Below are 17,039 nucleotides of genomic sequence, written 5' to 3' on the forward strand. Positions count from 1 at the left end.
TCAAGCATGCTGCAGAATGCGGAATGATGAAACAGTATAAGATTTGTACTGCACCAATGTTCCAAAAGAATAAATGGTTTAATAATGATTGCAGATTGCAAAAACGAGAAATGAAGCAGAAAATGAGAAGTTATCGAAAAGACCCTAATAACATAAACAAAAGATCAGAGTACAGTATAAGGACCTAACACAACAACTTCAAAACACAAAAAACAGCAAAGATTTTTGGAGAGCAATCAAAAGCATCCAACCGAACTTTATTGCTCGAAACCATATTTCGAAGGAAGTTTGGGACGATTACCTCCAGGATATTTATAGTGGCAATGAGGTAGTGTATAGACTTTTTGCCGATTCGTATCATCCATTTCTTGATAGAGACATAAGCATGGACGAGCTTATAACAGTTGTATTTGGGCTGCGCAATAATAAATCCGCGGGTCCGGATAGGATTGTAAACGAGTTCATTAAGCATCTACCAAACCTATGGTGTGAATATTTACTTTCTTTCTTTCAAAGCCTGCTCGATAACGAAGGAGGAAACCTATCAGGCATTTTTAGAGCAGACATTACAATGATATTTAAAAAAGGTGATAAATCTCTACCAACGAACTATCGACCTATAGCGATCGAAAATGCTTTGATGAAAGTTTACACCTAAATCCTATCAAACAGACTTCAAGAGTGGGCAGAAGAAGAGCAACTAATTCCTGAATTTCAGAACGGTTTCAGAAAAGGACGAAGTTGTGCTGATAACCTCTTTATCCTAAGTGTAATCACAGATATTACTCTTGCAAAAAAGAAAGGAAGTTTTTTTGTAGTCTTTGTTGACCTTAAAGGAGCATTCGATAGTGTGAATCACGATAAGCTATGGACCCACCTTAGATCCATTGGAGCAAGTGGGAAAATAATACATGCATTTCAAAACATATATGTGAAAACCAAAATTGCTATTAGGACAACAAGTGGCCTAACAGAAGAATCGAATGTCACAAAGGGTGTTCTACAGGGTGATCCATCAAGTGCCCTCCTATTTAACTTATATATAAATGATTTGGAAGAATTCTTATGAATCGAGGGCCTTACAAGAATAGACATTTCGGAAACAACAAATGCTATCCTGATAGCATATGCCGACGATATTGCTGTCTTCGCTCAGTCTGAGCTTCATTTAAGAAAAACTCTTAAATCACCTGAAAAATATTTTACAGCAAAAGATATGACATTAAATACTGAAAAATCGAAGATAGTAAACTTTGCAAAAAGAAAAATATCATCATGCCCGGAAAGATTTGCATGTAAAGAAGACTCAATTGAAGTTGTAGATAGCTTTGAATATCTGGGAATAACCTTGCGTCGAACTGGATCTTGGAATGAAACCATGAATGTCTTCAAAACCGAGGCAAGAGCAGCAGCAGCAGTAACCGAAAAAGCTATGAGGAGCCCTTACATGGAAAACTGGGAAGGATGAATCAAAGTTTATAATTCAACAATTAAAACGACTTTACTATACTGTGCGGAGATATGGGGTCTGGAAGCTGGAGACAAAATTGAAGTTATTCAAACTTCAGTTTTAAAGAAGAAAACACACAAAGCAATATGGTTCGTTTAGAAACTGGTACACTTCCATTAGATTACGAGATAGCGAAAAGAGCTTTGCATTTCTGGGAAAAACTGTTGAATGCCTCTGATGAGCGCCTAATTAAAAAGTGTTACAACGAAATCTTGAGAACCCATAACAACTCCCAACGACCAAACTGGGCAACAAAATTTAAGGCCGGCTTAATGAGTAATTTTATAGATATATGGGAACAGCAAAACTTATTACCTGTTCGTCAATACTTTGTAAGCATCCTTGAAGACAAGAAGAGAAGCTATATAAATGAAGATTTCAGGAAGGCATCTAACTCAACTTCTTGCTGCTATTATGCTCCTTATTTAGCGAATATACAAGAACCAGAATATAAACCGGCTCCGTACCTGAATTCATCCTGCAAGCCATACGTGCATAAAGTCTTAGCGCAAATTAGGTGCACGAACAGATATGCCCACAGAATAGTTTTACACGGTGATAGACATATATTTGACCCAAAGAACATTTGCACATTGTGTAATACATATGAAGATGATACAATTGAACACTTCCTTTCAGGATGCCCAATTTTTATTGCAGTTAGAAACCACTTCCTATCCCCTATGAACTTAACTGACATGAATAGTATAATGAAAGTTGAGGATCAAAACGTTGCACTGAATATATTATATAAATATGTTAGGAACTCGCTTAACTTAAGAGCTTTTATCCTTAACGAATGATACATCCAGGTTTCAGGTTAAGTAATAAAAGTAATTATTTTTGTATTTTCTTTAGAATTGTTGCTTCATATCTTACCTTATTGTTCTGTAAGATGATACATATTGCATATTGCCAATCAATTTGTAAAAGCTAAGCTTATAAACAAATAAATATATCTATCTATCTACGTGAGATCATTTGAAATGGGAACTTTCTTTACGGGAGAAGTAATAACAAAAAAAAAAGACTTCAAAGCTGTACTTGACTCAAAAAAATAAAAATTAATTGAAAAGTTTTCATTCTGAAGGACAGTTGTGACACATGTAAAAAGGATCACCCTTTGTGCATGCCTCATGAGCCCAACCCTTGCATTCGTGACATTGGACCTATTTTTCACCTCCACAACTTCGGCTAAGCCACTCCAAACAAGCATAAGCAGTCGTTTTTATCGTCACCTGAAGTGTCGCTTTCTGATGTTTTATTTGGTAGTTTTTTTCCCTTCTTTTTGGACTGCCCTCTCGGCCTTTTCATTGCAAACACATTTTTCTTAATATTGGCTTACTTACATTGACATGACCGGATGTTGATGGTAAATTGGGATCGGCAATCGAACCAATTTCAAATTCAGGGAGGACCTATAATGTAATTATTTTTATTTTAATGCTAATGGCTTAGTATTTTGTCTTGTTTTAAACTCACATTAACATCAATAACTGATGATGAAACATTTTGTTGAAGACTCAAATCAGCGTCGTTTTGGTTTTCACTATTGTTTGGCAGTGGGCGATCGGTAACATAAGACGGTGCAAAGTCTACAGATATAAAAATGCAGACATTTAAAGGATAAATGTTGCTCATGGTTGTCAAACAGGAGCAAATATTTATTCACTTGTGTTGGTTTTGCCTGTCTTTTAAAATGCTCGAGAAAAACCAAAAACTCTGCTTCTTGCATCCAACCACTAGCGTTACCTGCTCCCATTGATCCCACCGGTCCATCTCTAACCATGTGTTCATGATACCGTTTTAATGGAAATACAAAAAAAGGTGGTGTATGACCTCCTTGTGCATTGATTGCGATGGCAACTGTAACTAATCTTCCCCGCTCAGCAGATGTAATGGTAACAACTTGTTTTGTTCAACGTTTGGCGAACACACGGTTAAGTTTTTGAACTGTTGTTACTCCAGTCTCGGTGCCATGTTTCCGTGGCTCGAACTTATACGGGTCCATAACCTCCGTAAGCATGTCAAAAAACTTGTTGATATTAGTCTCATTAAAACTTGTTGCTTGAGGACTGCGGAGAGACAACATTAAATGTCTTTTTAAAAAGCCGGAAAACCACTCCATGCCAGCTAGCTGGGAATCGCTTATTATGCTTTACTGATATTTAGTAGGATAGGAGCTTACAGCTTTTGGTGTTAGTCCATAGAACAAATTGGATGAAGAAATAAGGTAATCCTCGACTTCATTTTCCTCCTCTACAGAAAACACTCGTTTTGCACTGCGATAGCCAACTTTGGTGGAGGGATTACCCCCTACATTTTTTTTCTGTACCGGGCAAGAGATACATGGCAGAGAGCGAACTGTTTTGCGGCGGCCCTTATACTCTTGTTCTTCTTTAGAACTTCTTCAGCAGCCTGTTTATTAGTAAACGTGGCAATCGTTCCCCTATTAGTTCTTCTTATATGAGTACGAGGCATTCTAGTAAATACCAAAAATATAATGATAAAATTCAGGTTAAAAAAAAATAACTTCTAGTGGACGAAAGTAACATGCTACGTTCGTCCCCGTGGTATCTTGTTACTTTCCTCCACGTGCCCTCATTTTAAAATAAAATCTAAATAATTCACTCAGATTCTTAGATTTGTTTAAATGGCAAGGAGAAACATATAAAAGAATGTTTAAGTAGAAACTTACCTTTAAATATTGATATTTAACACTTTTTTATTCAAAAAACTGGCGGACAACAAAATTTCAAATAGGGCACTTTTTCTTTCTTTTCACTGTGGCATGTGCGAATCTCACAACCGATCGACAACAACTGATTAGGAAAGGATAAAGTCAATTTATTTACAGAACTGCATACCACAAAATGCTCTAACACATTCATACAGGCTGTGAATAGGCTTGTTACTTTAATGACGTGTTACTTTTGTCCCCGGTCTCCCCTACTAAGAACACACCCTTGTCTTACTCCCATGTCGATTCGAATTCTTCGGAGAGACAATTTTCGTCCCAGATACGAGCTGTATTATTATGGTACAAAGCCTTCTCACGGTGTAGAGTCAAAGGTTGCTTGAAATTCGACAAAGAAAGCATAAAGTTTTTTATTCTTGTTTTACTTCCTAAGACACCTTTATACTCTACCTATAACAGTAACACAGTTAGTTGTTTTCTTAGAAAATGAACTGCTTAGGGTAAAGTTCATTTAGTTAGAAAAGGTTTCATTGCTGTCAAGCGTCTTAAGTCTGTCAGAAGGAAAGATTTCAAGTAATTCTACAGATTTTTAAATTTCTAACATAGAATTGTATTGTTTAGTTTGAAGAACGCCTTCGAGAAATCAAGCGGACAAAAAAGCGTAGGATATCCTTTAACATAATCCTGTCTTATATCTTCTTATATTTTAACCATAGCAGTAGAACAATTGTGTTTTGACCTAAAACCGGATTGGTCAGGAAATAAAATGTTATGTAAGGATAACTGCTCAAGTACCTTATTAAAGGGTGATTTTTTTGATTTACATGTATTAGTATTTGACAGATCATGCGGGATTTCAGACATGGTGTCAAAGAGAAAGATGCTCAATATGCTTTGACATTTCATCATGAATAGACTTACTAACGAGCAACGCTTGCAAATCATTGAATTTTATTACCAAAATCAGTGTTCGGTTCGAAATGTGTTTCGCGCTTTACGTCCGATTTATGGTCTACATAATCGACCAAGTGAGCAAACAATTAATGCGATTGTGACCAAGTTTCGCACTCAGTTTACTTTATTGGACATAAACCAACCACACGAATGCGTACAGAAGAGAATATTGCGTCTGTTTCTGAGAGTGTTGCTGAAGACCGTGAAATGTCGATTCGTCGCCGTTCGCAGCAATTGGGTTTGTGTTATTCGACCACATGGAAGATTTGACGCAAAGATCTTGGTGTAAAACCGTATAAAATACAGCTCGTGTAAGAACTGAAGCCGAACGATCTGCCACAACGTCGAATTTTCAGTGAATGGGCCCTAGAAAAGTTGGCAGAAAATCCGCTTTTTTATCGACAAATTTTGTTCAGCGATGAGGCTCATTTCTGGTTGAATGGCTACGTAAATAAAAAATTGCCGCATTTGGAGTGAAGAGCAACCAGAAGCCGTTCAAGAACTGCCCATGCATCCCGAAAAATGCACTGTTTGGTGTGGTTTGTACGCTGGTGGAATCATTGGACCGTATTTTTTCAAAGATGATGTTGCACGCAACGTTACGGTGAATGGCGTTATAAATTTTAAGTCCTCATGAACAAGCATTATCATGTATAGGAAAAGTTCTAGAGACATTTTTTAACAAATTGGCTTGGTTGCCGATGAAGCTCAATTTTGGTTGAATGGAGATGTCAATTAACAAAACTTCAGTATTTAGAGTGATAACAGACCTCAAGCTTATTTGAAGACACCTCTACATCCACAAAACTGTCTGTTTGGTGTACTTTTTTGATTGGTGGAATTGACTGCTCTAGAGCATTGATTACTGACTTTTTCGTAGAAAATTTACACAGCTCTTTATCACAACTGATTTATTGAAGGAAAAGTTATTGACCCGTAAATTGGGCTACAATATCTTGTGATTTAAGGCTACTAGCCTAAGCCGATAAATCCAAAACGATTGATAACTTTTACGACAATATTCGTTGAGCAAGTGACGATATACAGAAATAAATGTTGATCAAAAATTGGACCTCCAGATCAGACTACACCCGAGCCAGAAGTAAGGAATAGATAGAAGTAGACGAAAAAAACGATAGAAATTACATTTTTTTGTTTTGATTGTTTGTCCTTTTTGTTATTTCTGTAAATAAAACCAAAACATTGAGACATTAAATGAATGGCATTAAATTTTTAAGATAAGCTTACAGTGTAAGTATGTTTTTAAAGTCTTAAAACCTTGGTAAACAGTCTCTTTGAATATAAGAGAAAATTAGAACGATTTTTGTCTGGCTTGCAATGACAACAAGATAAATTTGTATACAAAACTACTTGCAGTGTAAAAACATAACGTTTTTGTTAACCATGCTGATCTGAACATTAACATTAAGCTTTTTTGAAACCATGCTGATCTGAAATTAATTTTCAAAACCCACATTCAAAAGCATTTGATAGGGTTTGGCATCAGCCTTTCTTATCAAAAACGCGTGCTTTCACTTTTCATGAAGCGTTCATTGGATTAGTAATTACCTTTCGAATCGTTCAATACAAGTTGCATTCGATGGGTTCAAGTCTGAAAACCGCAAAAAAAAATGCTGGTGTGCCCCAGGGTTCTGTTCTATCTCCAACACTCTTTCTTATTTTTATTAATGATCTCCTGTCTGAAATTTCAAATCCAATACATTTTTTCGCTGACGATAGTACTCTTAGCTTTCCATTTTCGTTTTCAGTTTCACATACCTCTTCTTCGGATGTGGAACTGCAACGACAAAATATGATAAGATCCTTAAATTCCGACATGAACAGTATTGTGCAATAGGGAATAAGAAACCGCGTGAAATTTAATGCTTCGAAAAACCAATGCTGTCTTGAATCGAGGAGACTGAACATCTCGATATTCTCAGTATGTGTATCAAAACCAACTTTTGTGGAACGATCACATACGCGATGTCGCCAAAAATGTCGATGTCTTAACGAATTCTAAAAATCTTGAAAACTCCTCTGTTAAATCACGAAAGGCAGAAATCAAAAAGGTTTATAGTGAGAGTAAGGGACAGGCAGTCCAACTTATTCCTTGTTATTTACGTAGACGAATCAAGAGAGATTACAGTGAATTCTTGTTTCTGGCGCACTCGCTGGTTTTATAAAGTTATTGGGTAGTTTCTTTTACTAAACACTGTACACATAACCATGGAACTATTTTCTTCCATTTTTAATAACTCTGCAACGAACAACAAACAGAAATACAAACCCATCATGTCCACCCTTTTTACTTTCCAAAATTTTATCTTTGAATGTTGCTTGTTGTGAATTAGGTTATCATTTCCGCATGTACACATTTTCAAGCAACACAAAGCGCAATCTGTCCGACCAACCAACCGACCAAACGACAGACCAACCGACAAGGACTCATGAATAAAGAACAGGGACCGGGCGCGGGGCGCGGGGCGCGGGGCGACGACGTGGCTACGTGGCGTAGCGGAGCAACATTGTGTTTGGCGTCCACTGATCCAGACAACATAATAATCCAACCAAAAACTTCCAATGACATCATTGCCAGTGGCACAAAATATTTGACACTTGCAAAGAATTAATCCTGTAACACCAACTGGACCGCGCTGAACATGACCACGAGAACCAACATCATCACCGGGACCCTAATGACCGGTCCCTGCCCTCAGTCCTTCTATATTTCCCTTTTGCTCGACTTAAAAACTGTATTCGAAATAGATTCATGTTGTCAATGTTTGTGGGTGTTTTGTTGTAAGTGAATTTTCCAATAAAGGACCAAAAAGGACTTCTCTCTCGCAGTCTATGTACATATTCGTATAGTTCGTACGTATATGGGTGTGGTATTTCCAATTAGCAGCTAATTTTCGATATTTTGTTTTCCGTTTTTTTTACTGACTTCACATTTTTAACCGTATTAAAGGATATTATTTTAAATGAAACCGCTAAAGTCAACTGCTGCTACATGACACCCGAACGAATGGCCAGCAACCACCACCGCCGTGCCACACCGCGCTGTACCACGCAGCACCTCGCCACCACCGGATGTAGAGATTTTGAATTATTTGAATGTCCTTCCGAACATCCGAATGAACAAGAGTAGAATATGTGCGTGTCCTTTTTTTTTTTAAATTTTGTTTTACCTTTCCGGTCGACTGTTTCCCCAAACCGGGCCCCAACAACCCTGTCCCAGCCCAAAAATAGAGAGAGCTTAATTTTTCAAACCAACCAATTGTGGCCGAAATCAAATTTGATATAATGAAAATTGGGATGTATGGCAAGCTGGCAAAAGTTCGAGTGTGACAGGGAGTAGACAGGGCAATGGCAGGCAGAAGGACACACGCGTTTTGTCTCCACGCAAACAATAAAGTCCATCTGATGCATACAACAGCTGCTATAGTGTTGCTGCTGTTGGTGTTTCTACCGCGAGGACGAGAGTCAACGTATAGGTTTACAGTTCGAGTATATCCTTTCCATATGTATACTAAGCGTTCATTGTAGGACGCGTGTAGAATCGGCGCACGGGTTAAAACTAAAAATTGAATAGTCAAAGCCGCATTGTGATTTTCCATTAAAATTTCATTATTTCATTGCATTGTTTCAAATATGTACATTTGCAGGAGTAGAGTAGGTTTTCAGTGGGTAGTGGGTAGATTTTTGTTATTTTATTTCTCTACTTGCCCCTTTGGGAAAATGAAAATGGAGTTTCAAATTAAATTTTTAATAAAATTAGAGATTAATTGGTACTAATCGTATTGTGGCCCTGTGCTGATTCATTTATTGAATTGAATGTGGTTTACACGGATTTTTATTGAGTTTTAATTACATATTTTTTGGAAAAAGAGAATTGTACGAGAGTTTTATACATTATACGTTTAAACCAATGTTTCAATACTATCCACACTAAAATTGAATTTAAATTGCTTTGATGGGGATCTAGAAAAAGGATGGATATTGAATTTTTTTGTGAATTCTTGTGGACGTGTAGCGTATGTACATTAAATGCGACCACAACATTTTTGTATACAAGTTTTGTATTGTCAATTAAGAACGACAATCTTGTCAGTTTTAAAAAGGTTTTAAACCCATGATATGGTTTTTGCTTACATTGGCTTACAAAAAGGTTCCGACTCGAAGATACATATAATTTTCACCACAGTCAAATACTTGCTTCTTTTCACTTATATTGGTTTGATCTTAAAAAAGAGTTATTGATTTATAAATAAGAAGGAAAACCTAAATGAATTGAATCGATATTTTTAAAGATTTTCGCGGAAATTTTACAAACGTTTAAAATTTTTTCTAAAGGTGTTAAAAGACCTATTGTTTATTTATAAGAAGCTAAATGTTCTGCATTTCTGAATTTAAAAAATGCTTAAAAGTTGAAAATGTTTAAAACTCTTTTCTTTCAAAATAATATTGTTTGTTTGATAACGAACGGACACAGAAGAACCCCCTTTGTGCGCCCACTATTAGGAGGATAGGATTAGAAAGGAGAAACCGATACACATGAATGAAATATTGAGTCTGGTAAAGCATTCCACATTCGCGTAGTGCGGCTAAAGAAAGAATATCTGTACTAAATGGGCATTCCTAGCAGTACCAATATTACTTTTGAATTGCTTTAGGGGAGGAATGCAACTGGATATTTCACTACAGCATAGTCCGTTGAATTCTTCAAAAACGCAACAGATAACTTCATTTTCATTGTTAACCATTGAATTTAACCGAATCTTCGAACATGCAGCAGTTCCCGACAGCTTTAAAAAATCAATTATATATCCTCTCCTCAAAAAAGGAAACCACGAAGATCCATTAAACTACAGGGAGATTTCCTTCCTTAACACCAGTGCTAAACTATTTACCCGTCTGATTCACATGGGTTAATGAGAGAAAAATTTTGTCAGACCATATATTTTGAATTTACAATATTACTGATACTTACTTGAAGAAAAAGAAGAAATTATATGCGTTCTTTGTTGATTTCCGTGCAACCTTTGACTCAATTGTGCGAGAAGCGCTTTTCTATAAATAATTTGAGTTAGGAATGTCCAGTAGGAGTATTGATATTCTGAGAGCATTTTACAATATGAACACAGCATGCGTATGGGATGGAGTTGCTCTATCAGAGGAGTTTCCAAAAACAATGGGCCTCAAACAAGGCTGTATTCTTGTTTTTTGTGCTGTTCATTAATGACATGACGGATACAGTCAGAGATGGAATACAAGTTGAGGGAACAACGATTCCTGCGCTTATGTATGTAGATGATATACTCTTCTTTGCTGAAACGGTGGTTGGAATGCAACTAATGATGAATAGATTAGTAGATTATTGGAAACACTGGAATCTCGTAGCAAACTTACAAAAATCTAAAATGATGGTGTTCAGAGGAGGAGGAGGAAGACTCTCGTAAAACAAAAAAATGGACCTTTAATGGAGATGCTGTGGAAACTGTGCAAGAGTACAAATACTTACTTACTTAAGGTGGCGCTACAGTCCGGGGTGGACCTGGGCCTCAACAAACAAGCGTCTCCAGCCAGATCGGCCCCTAGCTATCTGTCTCCAGTATCGCACGCCAAGTTGGTTGAGATCCTCTCCCACCTGGGTGCACCACCTGAGTCGCAGTCTTCCTCTACTGCGCCATCCCTCGGGATTGGATTCGAAGACCTTCCGGGCTGGAGCGTTGATGTTCATCCGCTCTTCATGACCCAGCCATCTAAGCCGCTGTACAGCCCGTATAGTTTGTCGTTATATCTTCTCCTCACTTCTCCATCTATGCGTACGGGAAAAAATCACCCGAAGAATTTTTCTCTCGAAGCATCCTTAGACGGTCTCATCTTTCTTTGACAGGGTCCAGGCCTCAGCGCCATAAATAAGAACCGGGTTGATGAGTGTCTTATAGATGGTGATTTTACATGCTCGAGAGAGGACTTTACCTCTCAATTGCCTTTCTAAGTCCAAAGAAGCAGCGATTTGCAAGAGTTATTCTTCGTATGTGTTTAAAGCGGTGCCTAGGTAGACAAAGTCTTTAACTACCTCAAAGTAATCCGAGTAATTGGATGGACCTTTGGAACATTGTGCCTCTAGTGTTGACGGTTGAGTTTTGCACAATTCTTTCCAGAACGATGTTGAAGAAGTCGCATAAGAGTGCATCGCCTTGTCTAAAACCTTTTTTGACATCAAATGCATCGGTAAGATCTTTTCCGACCTTGATAGAGCAGCGTGCATTCTCCATTGTCATTCTGCACAAACGGATAAGTTTGACAGGGATTCCAAACTAGACATTGCTTGGTAGAGCTTTTCCCTAATTAATGTTAATTTTGACATCTGTTAATTTTGACATCTGTCACTTTTGATATTCGCCAATTTTGACATCTGTCACTTTTAATATCTGCCAATTTTGACATCTATCACTTTTGATATCTGTCACTTTTGACATTTGTCTTCTTTGAGCTACTGAGCACAGTGTGAGTGACAGTGGTTTGGTAATTTATTTGTTTGATTTCAGAAATATAAACTGAAATCAAACAAATAAACTACCAAACCACCAAATAAATAAATAAATAAATAAATTAATTAATTAATAAATTAATAAATAAATAAATAAATAAATAAATAAATAAATAAATAAATAAATAAATAAATAAATAAATAAATAAATTTTTGAACTTTAAAAAGAAAATATTCTCATATTAAAAAATAAATTATTTAAATTTTAGAATTTCCAAAAACTCAAATAATATTTTAAAATAAGATCATATTCCTCTTTGTCAATTGCCATTTCTTCTGTCTCTGTTTTTTTCTTTAAGCTAATTTTGCTTACATTTCTTAAAAATTTTCTTACAAGGTATGAAATCATTTTTTTTTGAATTTTTAATTTAATGTTGTCACTCCCGAAACTTTTTGGCAATGAGATTTTTGAGGATCGGGGTTCTATTTATAGAAAAATATGAACTTCAAGGCTTACTATAGTTTTCATTTTTAAAATATTGGACAGTGGATTCAGCGAAGTGTTTTTAAAACTTTAAGCTCATGCCACTTTGCAAATCTGTCGCTTTTGACATGTGTCACTTTTCACACCTGTTACTTTCGATATATGTCACTTTTGACATCTGTCACTTTTGACATCTGTCACTTTTGACATCTGTCAATTTTGACATCTGTCACTTTTAATATCTGTCAATTTTGACATCTGTCACTTTTGATATCTGCCAATTTTGACATCTGTCACTTTTGATATCTGTCAATTTTGACATCTGTCACTTTGAGCTACTGAGCACAGTGTGAGTGACAGTGGTTTGGTAATTTATTTGTTTGATTTCAGAAATATAAACTGAAATCAAACAAATAAATTACCAAACCACCAAATAAATAAATAAATAAATCAATAAATAAATAAATAAATAAATAAATAAATAAATAAATAAATCAATAAATAAATAAATAAATAAATAAATACAATTTTGACCTTTAAAAAGAAAATATTTTCATATTAAAAAATAAATTATTTGAATTTTAGAATTTCCAAAAACTCATATAATATTTTAAAATAAGATCATATTCCCCTTTGTCTATTGCCATTTCTTCGCTCTCATTTTTTTTCTTCAAGCTAATTTTGCTTACATTTCTTAAAAATTTTCTTACAAGGTATGAAATCATTTTTTTTTGAATTTTTAATTTAATGTTGTCACTCCCGAAACTTTTTGGCAATGAGATTTTTGAGGATCGGGGTTCTATTTATAGAAAAATATGAACTTCAAGGCTTACTATAGTTTTCATTTTTAAAATATTGGACAGTGGATTCAGCGAAGTGTTTTTAAAACTTTAAGCTCATGCCACTTTGCAAATCTGTCGCTTTTGACATGTGTCACTTTTGAAATGTGTCACTTTGCATCTATCACTCTTAATATCTGTCACTTTTGACATCTGTCATTTTTGACATCTGTCAATTTTGACATCTGTCACTTTTAATATCTGTCAATTTTGACATCTGTCACTTTTGATATCTGCCAATTTTGACATCTGTCACTTTTGATATCTGTCAATTTTGACATCTGTCACTTTGAGCTACTGAGCACAGTGTGAGTGACAGTGGTTTGGTAATTTATTTGTTTGATTTCAGAAATATAAACTGAAATCAAACAAATAAATTACCAAACCACCAAATAAATAAATAAATAAATAAATAAATAAATAAATCAATAAATAAATAAATAAATAAATAAATAAATAAATAAATAAATAAATCTATTAATAAATAAATAAATAAATAAATCAATCAATAAATAAATAAATAAATAAATAAATACAATTTTGACCTTTAAAAAGAAAATATTTTCATATTAAAAAATAAATTATTTGAATTTTAGAATTTCCAAAAACTCATATAATATTTTAAAATAAGATCATATTCCCCTTTGTCTATTGCCATTTCTTCGCTCTCATTTTTTTTCTTCAAGCTAATTTTGCTTACATTTCTTAAAAATTTTCTTACAAGGTATGAAATCATTTTTTTTTGAATTTTTAATTTAATGTTGTCACTCCCGAAACTTTTTGGCAATGAGATTTTTGAGGATCGGGGTTCTATTTATAGAAAAATATGAACTTCAAGGCTTACTATAGTTTTCATTTTTAAAATATTGGACAGTGGATTCAGCGAAGTGTTTTTAAAACTTTAAGCTCATGCCACTTTGCAAATCTGTCGCTTTTGACATGTGTCACTTTTGAAATGTGTCACTTTGCATCTATCACTCTTAATATCTGTCACTTTTGACATCTGTCATTTTTGACATCTGTCAATTTTGACATCTGTCACTTTTAATATCTGTCAATTTTGACATCTGTCACTTTTGATATCTGCCAATTTTGACATCTGTCACTTTTGATATCTGTCAATTTTGACATCTGTCACTTTGAGCTACTGAGCACAGTGTGAGTGACAGTGGTTTGGTAATTTATTTGTTTGATTTCAGAAATATAAACTGAAATCAAACAAATAAATTACCAAACCACCAAATAAATAAATAAATAAATAAATAAATCAATAAATAAATAAATAAATAAATAAATAAATAAATAAATAAATAAATAAATAAATCTATTAATAAATAAATAAATAAATAAATAAATAAATCAATAAATAAATAAATAAATAAATAAATACAATTTTGACCTTTAAAAAGAAAATATTTTCATATTAAAAAATAAATTATTTGAATTTTAGAATTTCCAAAAACTCATATAATATTTTAAAATAAGATCATATTCCCCTTTGTCTATTGCCATTTCTTCGCTCTCATTTTTTTTCTTCAAGCTAATTTTGCTTACATTTCTTAAAAATTTTCTTACAAGGTATGAAATCATTTTTTTTTGAATTTTTAATTTAATGTTGTCACTCCCGAAACTTTTTGGCAATGAGATTTTTGAGGATCGGGGTTCTATTTATAGAAAAATATGAACTTCAAGGCTTACTATAGTTTTCATTTTTAAAATATTGGACAGTGGATTCAGCGAAGTGTTTTTAAAACTTTAAGCTCATGCCACTTTGCAAATCTGTCGCTTTTGACATGTGTCACTTTTCACACCTGTCACTTTCGATATATGTCACTTTTGACATCTGTCACTTTTGACATCTGTCACTTTTGACATCTGTCAATTTTGACATCTGTCACTTTTAATATCTGTCAATTTTGACATCTGTCACTTTTGATATCTGCCAATTTTGACATCTGTCACTTTTGATATCTGTCAATTTTGACATCTGTCACTTTGAGCTACTGAGCACAGTGTGAGTGACAGTGGTTTGGTAATTTATTTGTTTGATTTCAGAAATACATATGTATAAACTGAAATCAAACAAATAAATTACCAAACCACCAAATAAATAAATCAATAAATAAATAAATAAATAAATAAATAAATAAATAAATAAATAAATCAATTAATAAATAAATAAATAAATAAATAAATCAATAAATAAATAAATAAATAAATAAATACAATTTTGACCTTTAAAAAGAAAATATTTTCATATTAAAAAATAAATTATTTGAATTTTAGAATTTCCAAAAACTCATATAATATTTTAAAATAAGATCATATTCCCCTTTGTCTATTGCCATTTCTTCGCTCTCATTTTTTTTCTTCAAGCTAATTTTGCTTACATTTCTTAAAAATTTTCTTACAAGGTATGAAATCATTTTTTTTTGAATTTTTAATTTAATGTTGTCACTCCCGAAACTTTTTGGCAATGAGATTTTTGAGGATCGGGGTTCTATTTATAGAAAAATATGAACTTCAAGGCTTACTATAGTTTTCATTTTTAAAATATTGGACAGTGGATTCAGCGAAGTGTTTTTAAAACTTTAAGCTCATGCCACTTTGCAAATCTGTCGCTTTTGACATGTGTTACTTTTCACACCTGTCACTTTCTATATATGTCACTTTTGACATCTGTCACTTTCGATATATGTCACTTTTGACATCTGTCACTTTTGACATCTGTCACTTTTGACATCTGTCAATTTTGACATCTGTCACTTTTAATGTCTGTCAATTTTGACATCTGTCACTTTTGATATCTGCCAATTTTGACATCTGTCACTTTTGATATCTGTCAATTTTGACATCTGTCACTTTGAGCTACTGAGCACAGTGTGAGTGACAGTGGTTTGGTAATTTATTTGTTTGATTTCAGAAATATAAACTGAAATCAAACAAATAAATTACCAAACCACCAAATAAATAAATAAATAAATCAATAAATAAATAAATAAATAAATAAATAAATAAATAAATAAATAAATAAATCAATAAATAAATAAATAAATAAATAAATAAATACAATTTTGACCTTTAAAAAGAAAATATTTTCATATTAAAAAATAAATTATTGAATTTTAGAATTTCCAAAAACTCATATAATATTTTAAAATAAGACCATATTCCCCTTTGTCTATTGCCATTTCTTCGCTCTCATTTTTTTTCTTCAAGCTAATTTTGCTTACATTTCTTAAAAATTTTCTTACAAGGTATGAAATCATTTTTTTTTGAATTTTTAATTTAATGTTGTCACTCCCGAAACTTTTTGGCAATGAGATTTTTGAGGATCGGGGTTCTATTTATAGAAAAATATGAACTTCAAGGCTTACTATGGTTTTCATTTTTAAAATATTGGACAGTGGATTCAGCGAAGTGTTTTTAAAACTTTAAGCTCATGCCACTTTGCAAATCTGTCGCTTTTGACATGTGTCACTTTTCACACCTGTCACTTTCGATATATGTCACTTTTGACATCTGTCACTTTTGACATCTGTCACTTTTGACATCTGTCAATTTTGACATCTGTCACTTTTAATATCTGTCAATTTTGACATCTGTCACTTTTGATATCTGCCAATTTTGACATCTGTCACTTTTGATATCTGTCAATTTTGACATCTGTCACTTTGAGCTACTGAGCACAGTGTGAGTGACAGTGGTTTGGTAATTTATTTGTTTGATTTCAGAAATATAAACTGAAATCAAACAAATAAATTACCAAACCACCAAATAAATAAATAAATAAATAAATAAATAAATAAATCAATAAATAAATAAATAAATAAATAAATAAATAAATAAATAAATCTATTAATAAATAAATAAATAAATAAATAAATCAATAAATAAATAAATAAATAAATAAATACAATTTTGACCTTTAAAAAGAAAATATTTTCATATTAAAAAATAAATTATTTGAATTTTAGAATTTCCAAAAACTCATATAATATTTTAAAATAAGATCATATTCCCCTTTGTCTATTGCCATTTCTTCGCTCTCATTT

Source organism: Eupeodes corollae, chromosome 1 (genome assembly GCF_945859685.1).
Source record: "Eupeodes corollae chromosome 1, idEupCoro1.1, whole genome shotgun sequence".
Lineage (NCBI taxonomy): Eukaryota > Metazoa > Arthropoda > Insecta > Diptera > Syrphidae > Eupeodes > Eupeodes corollae.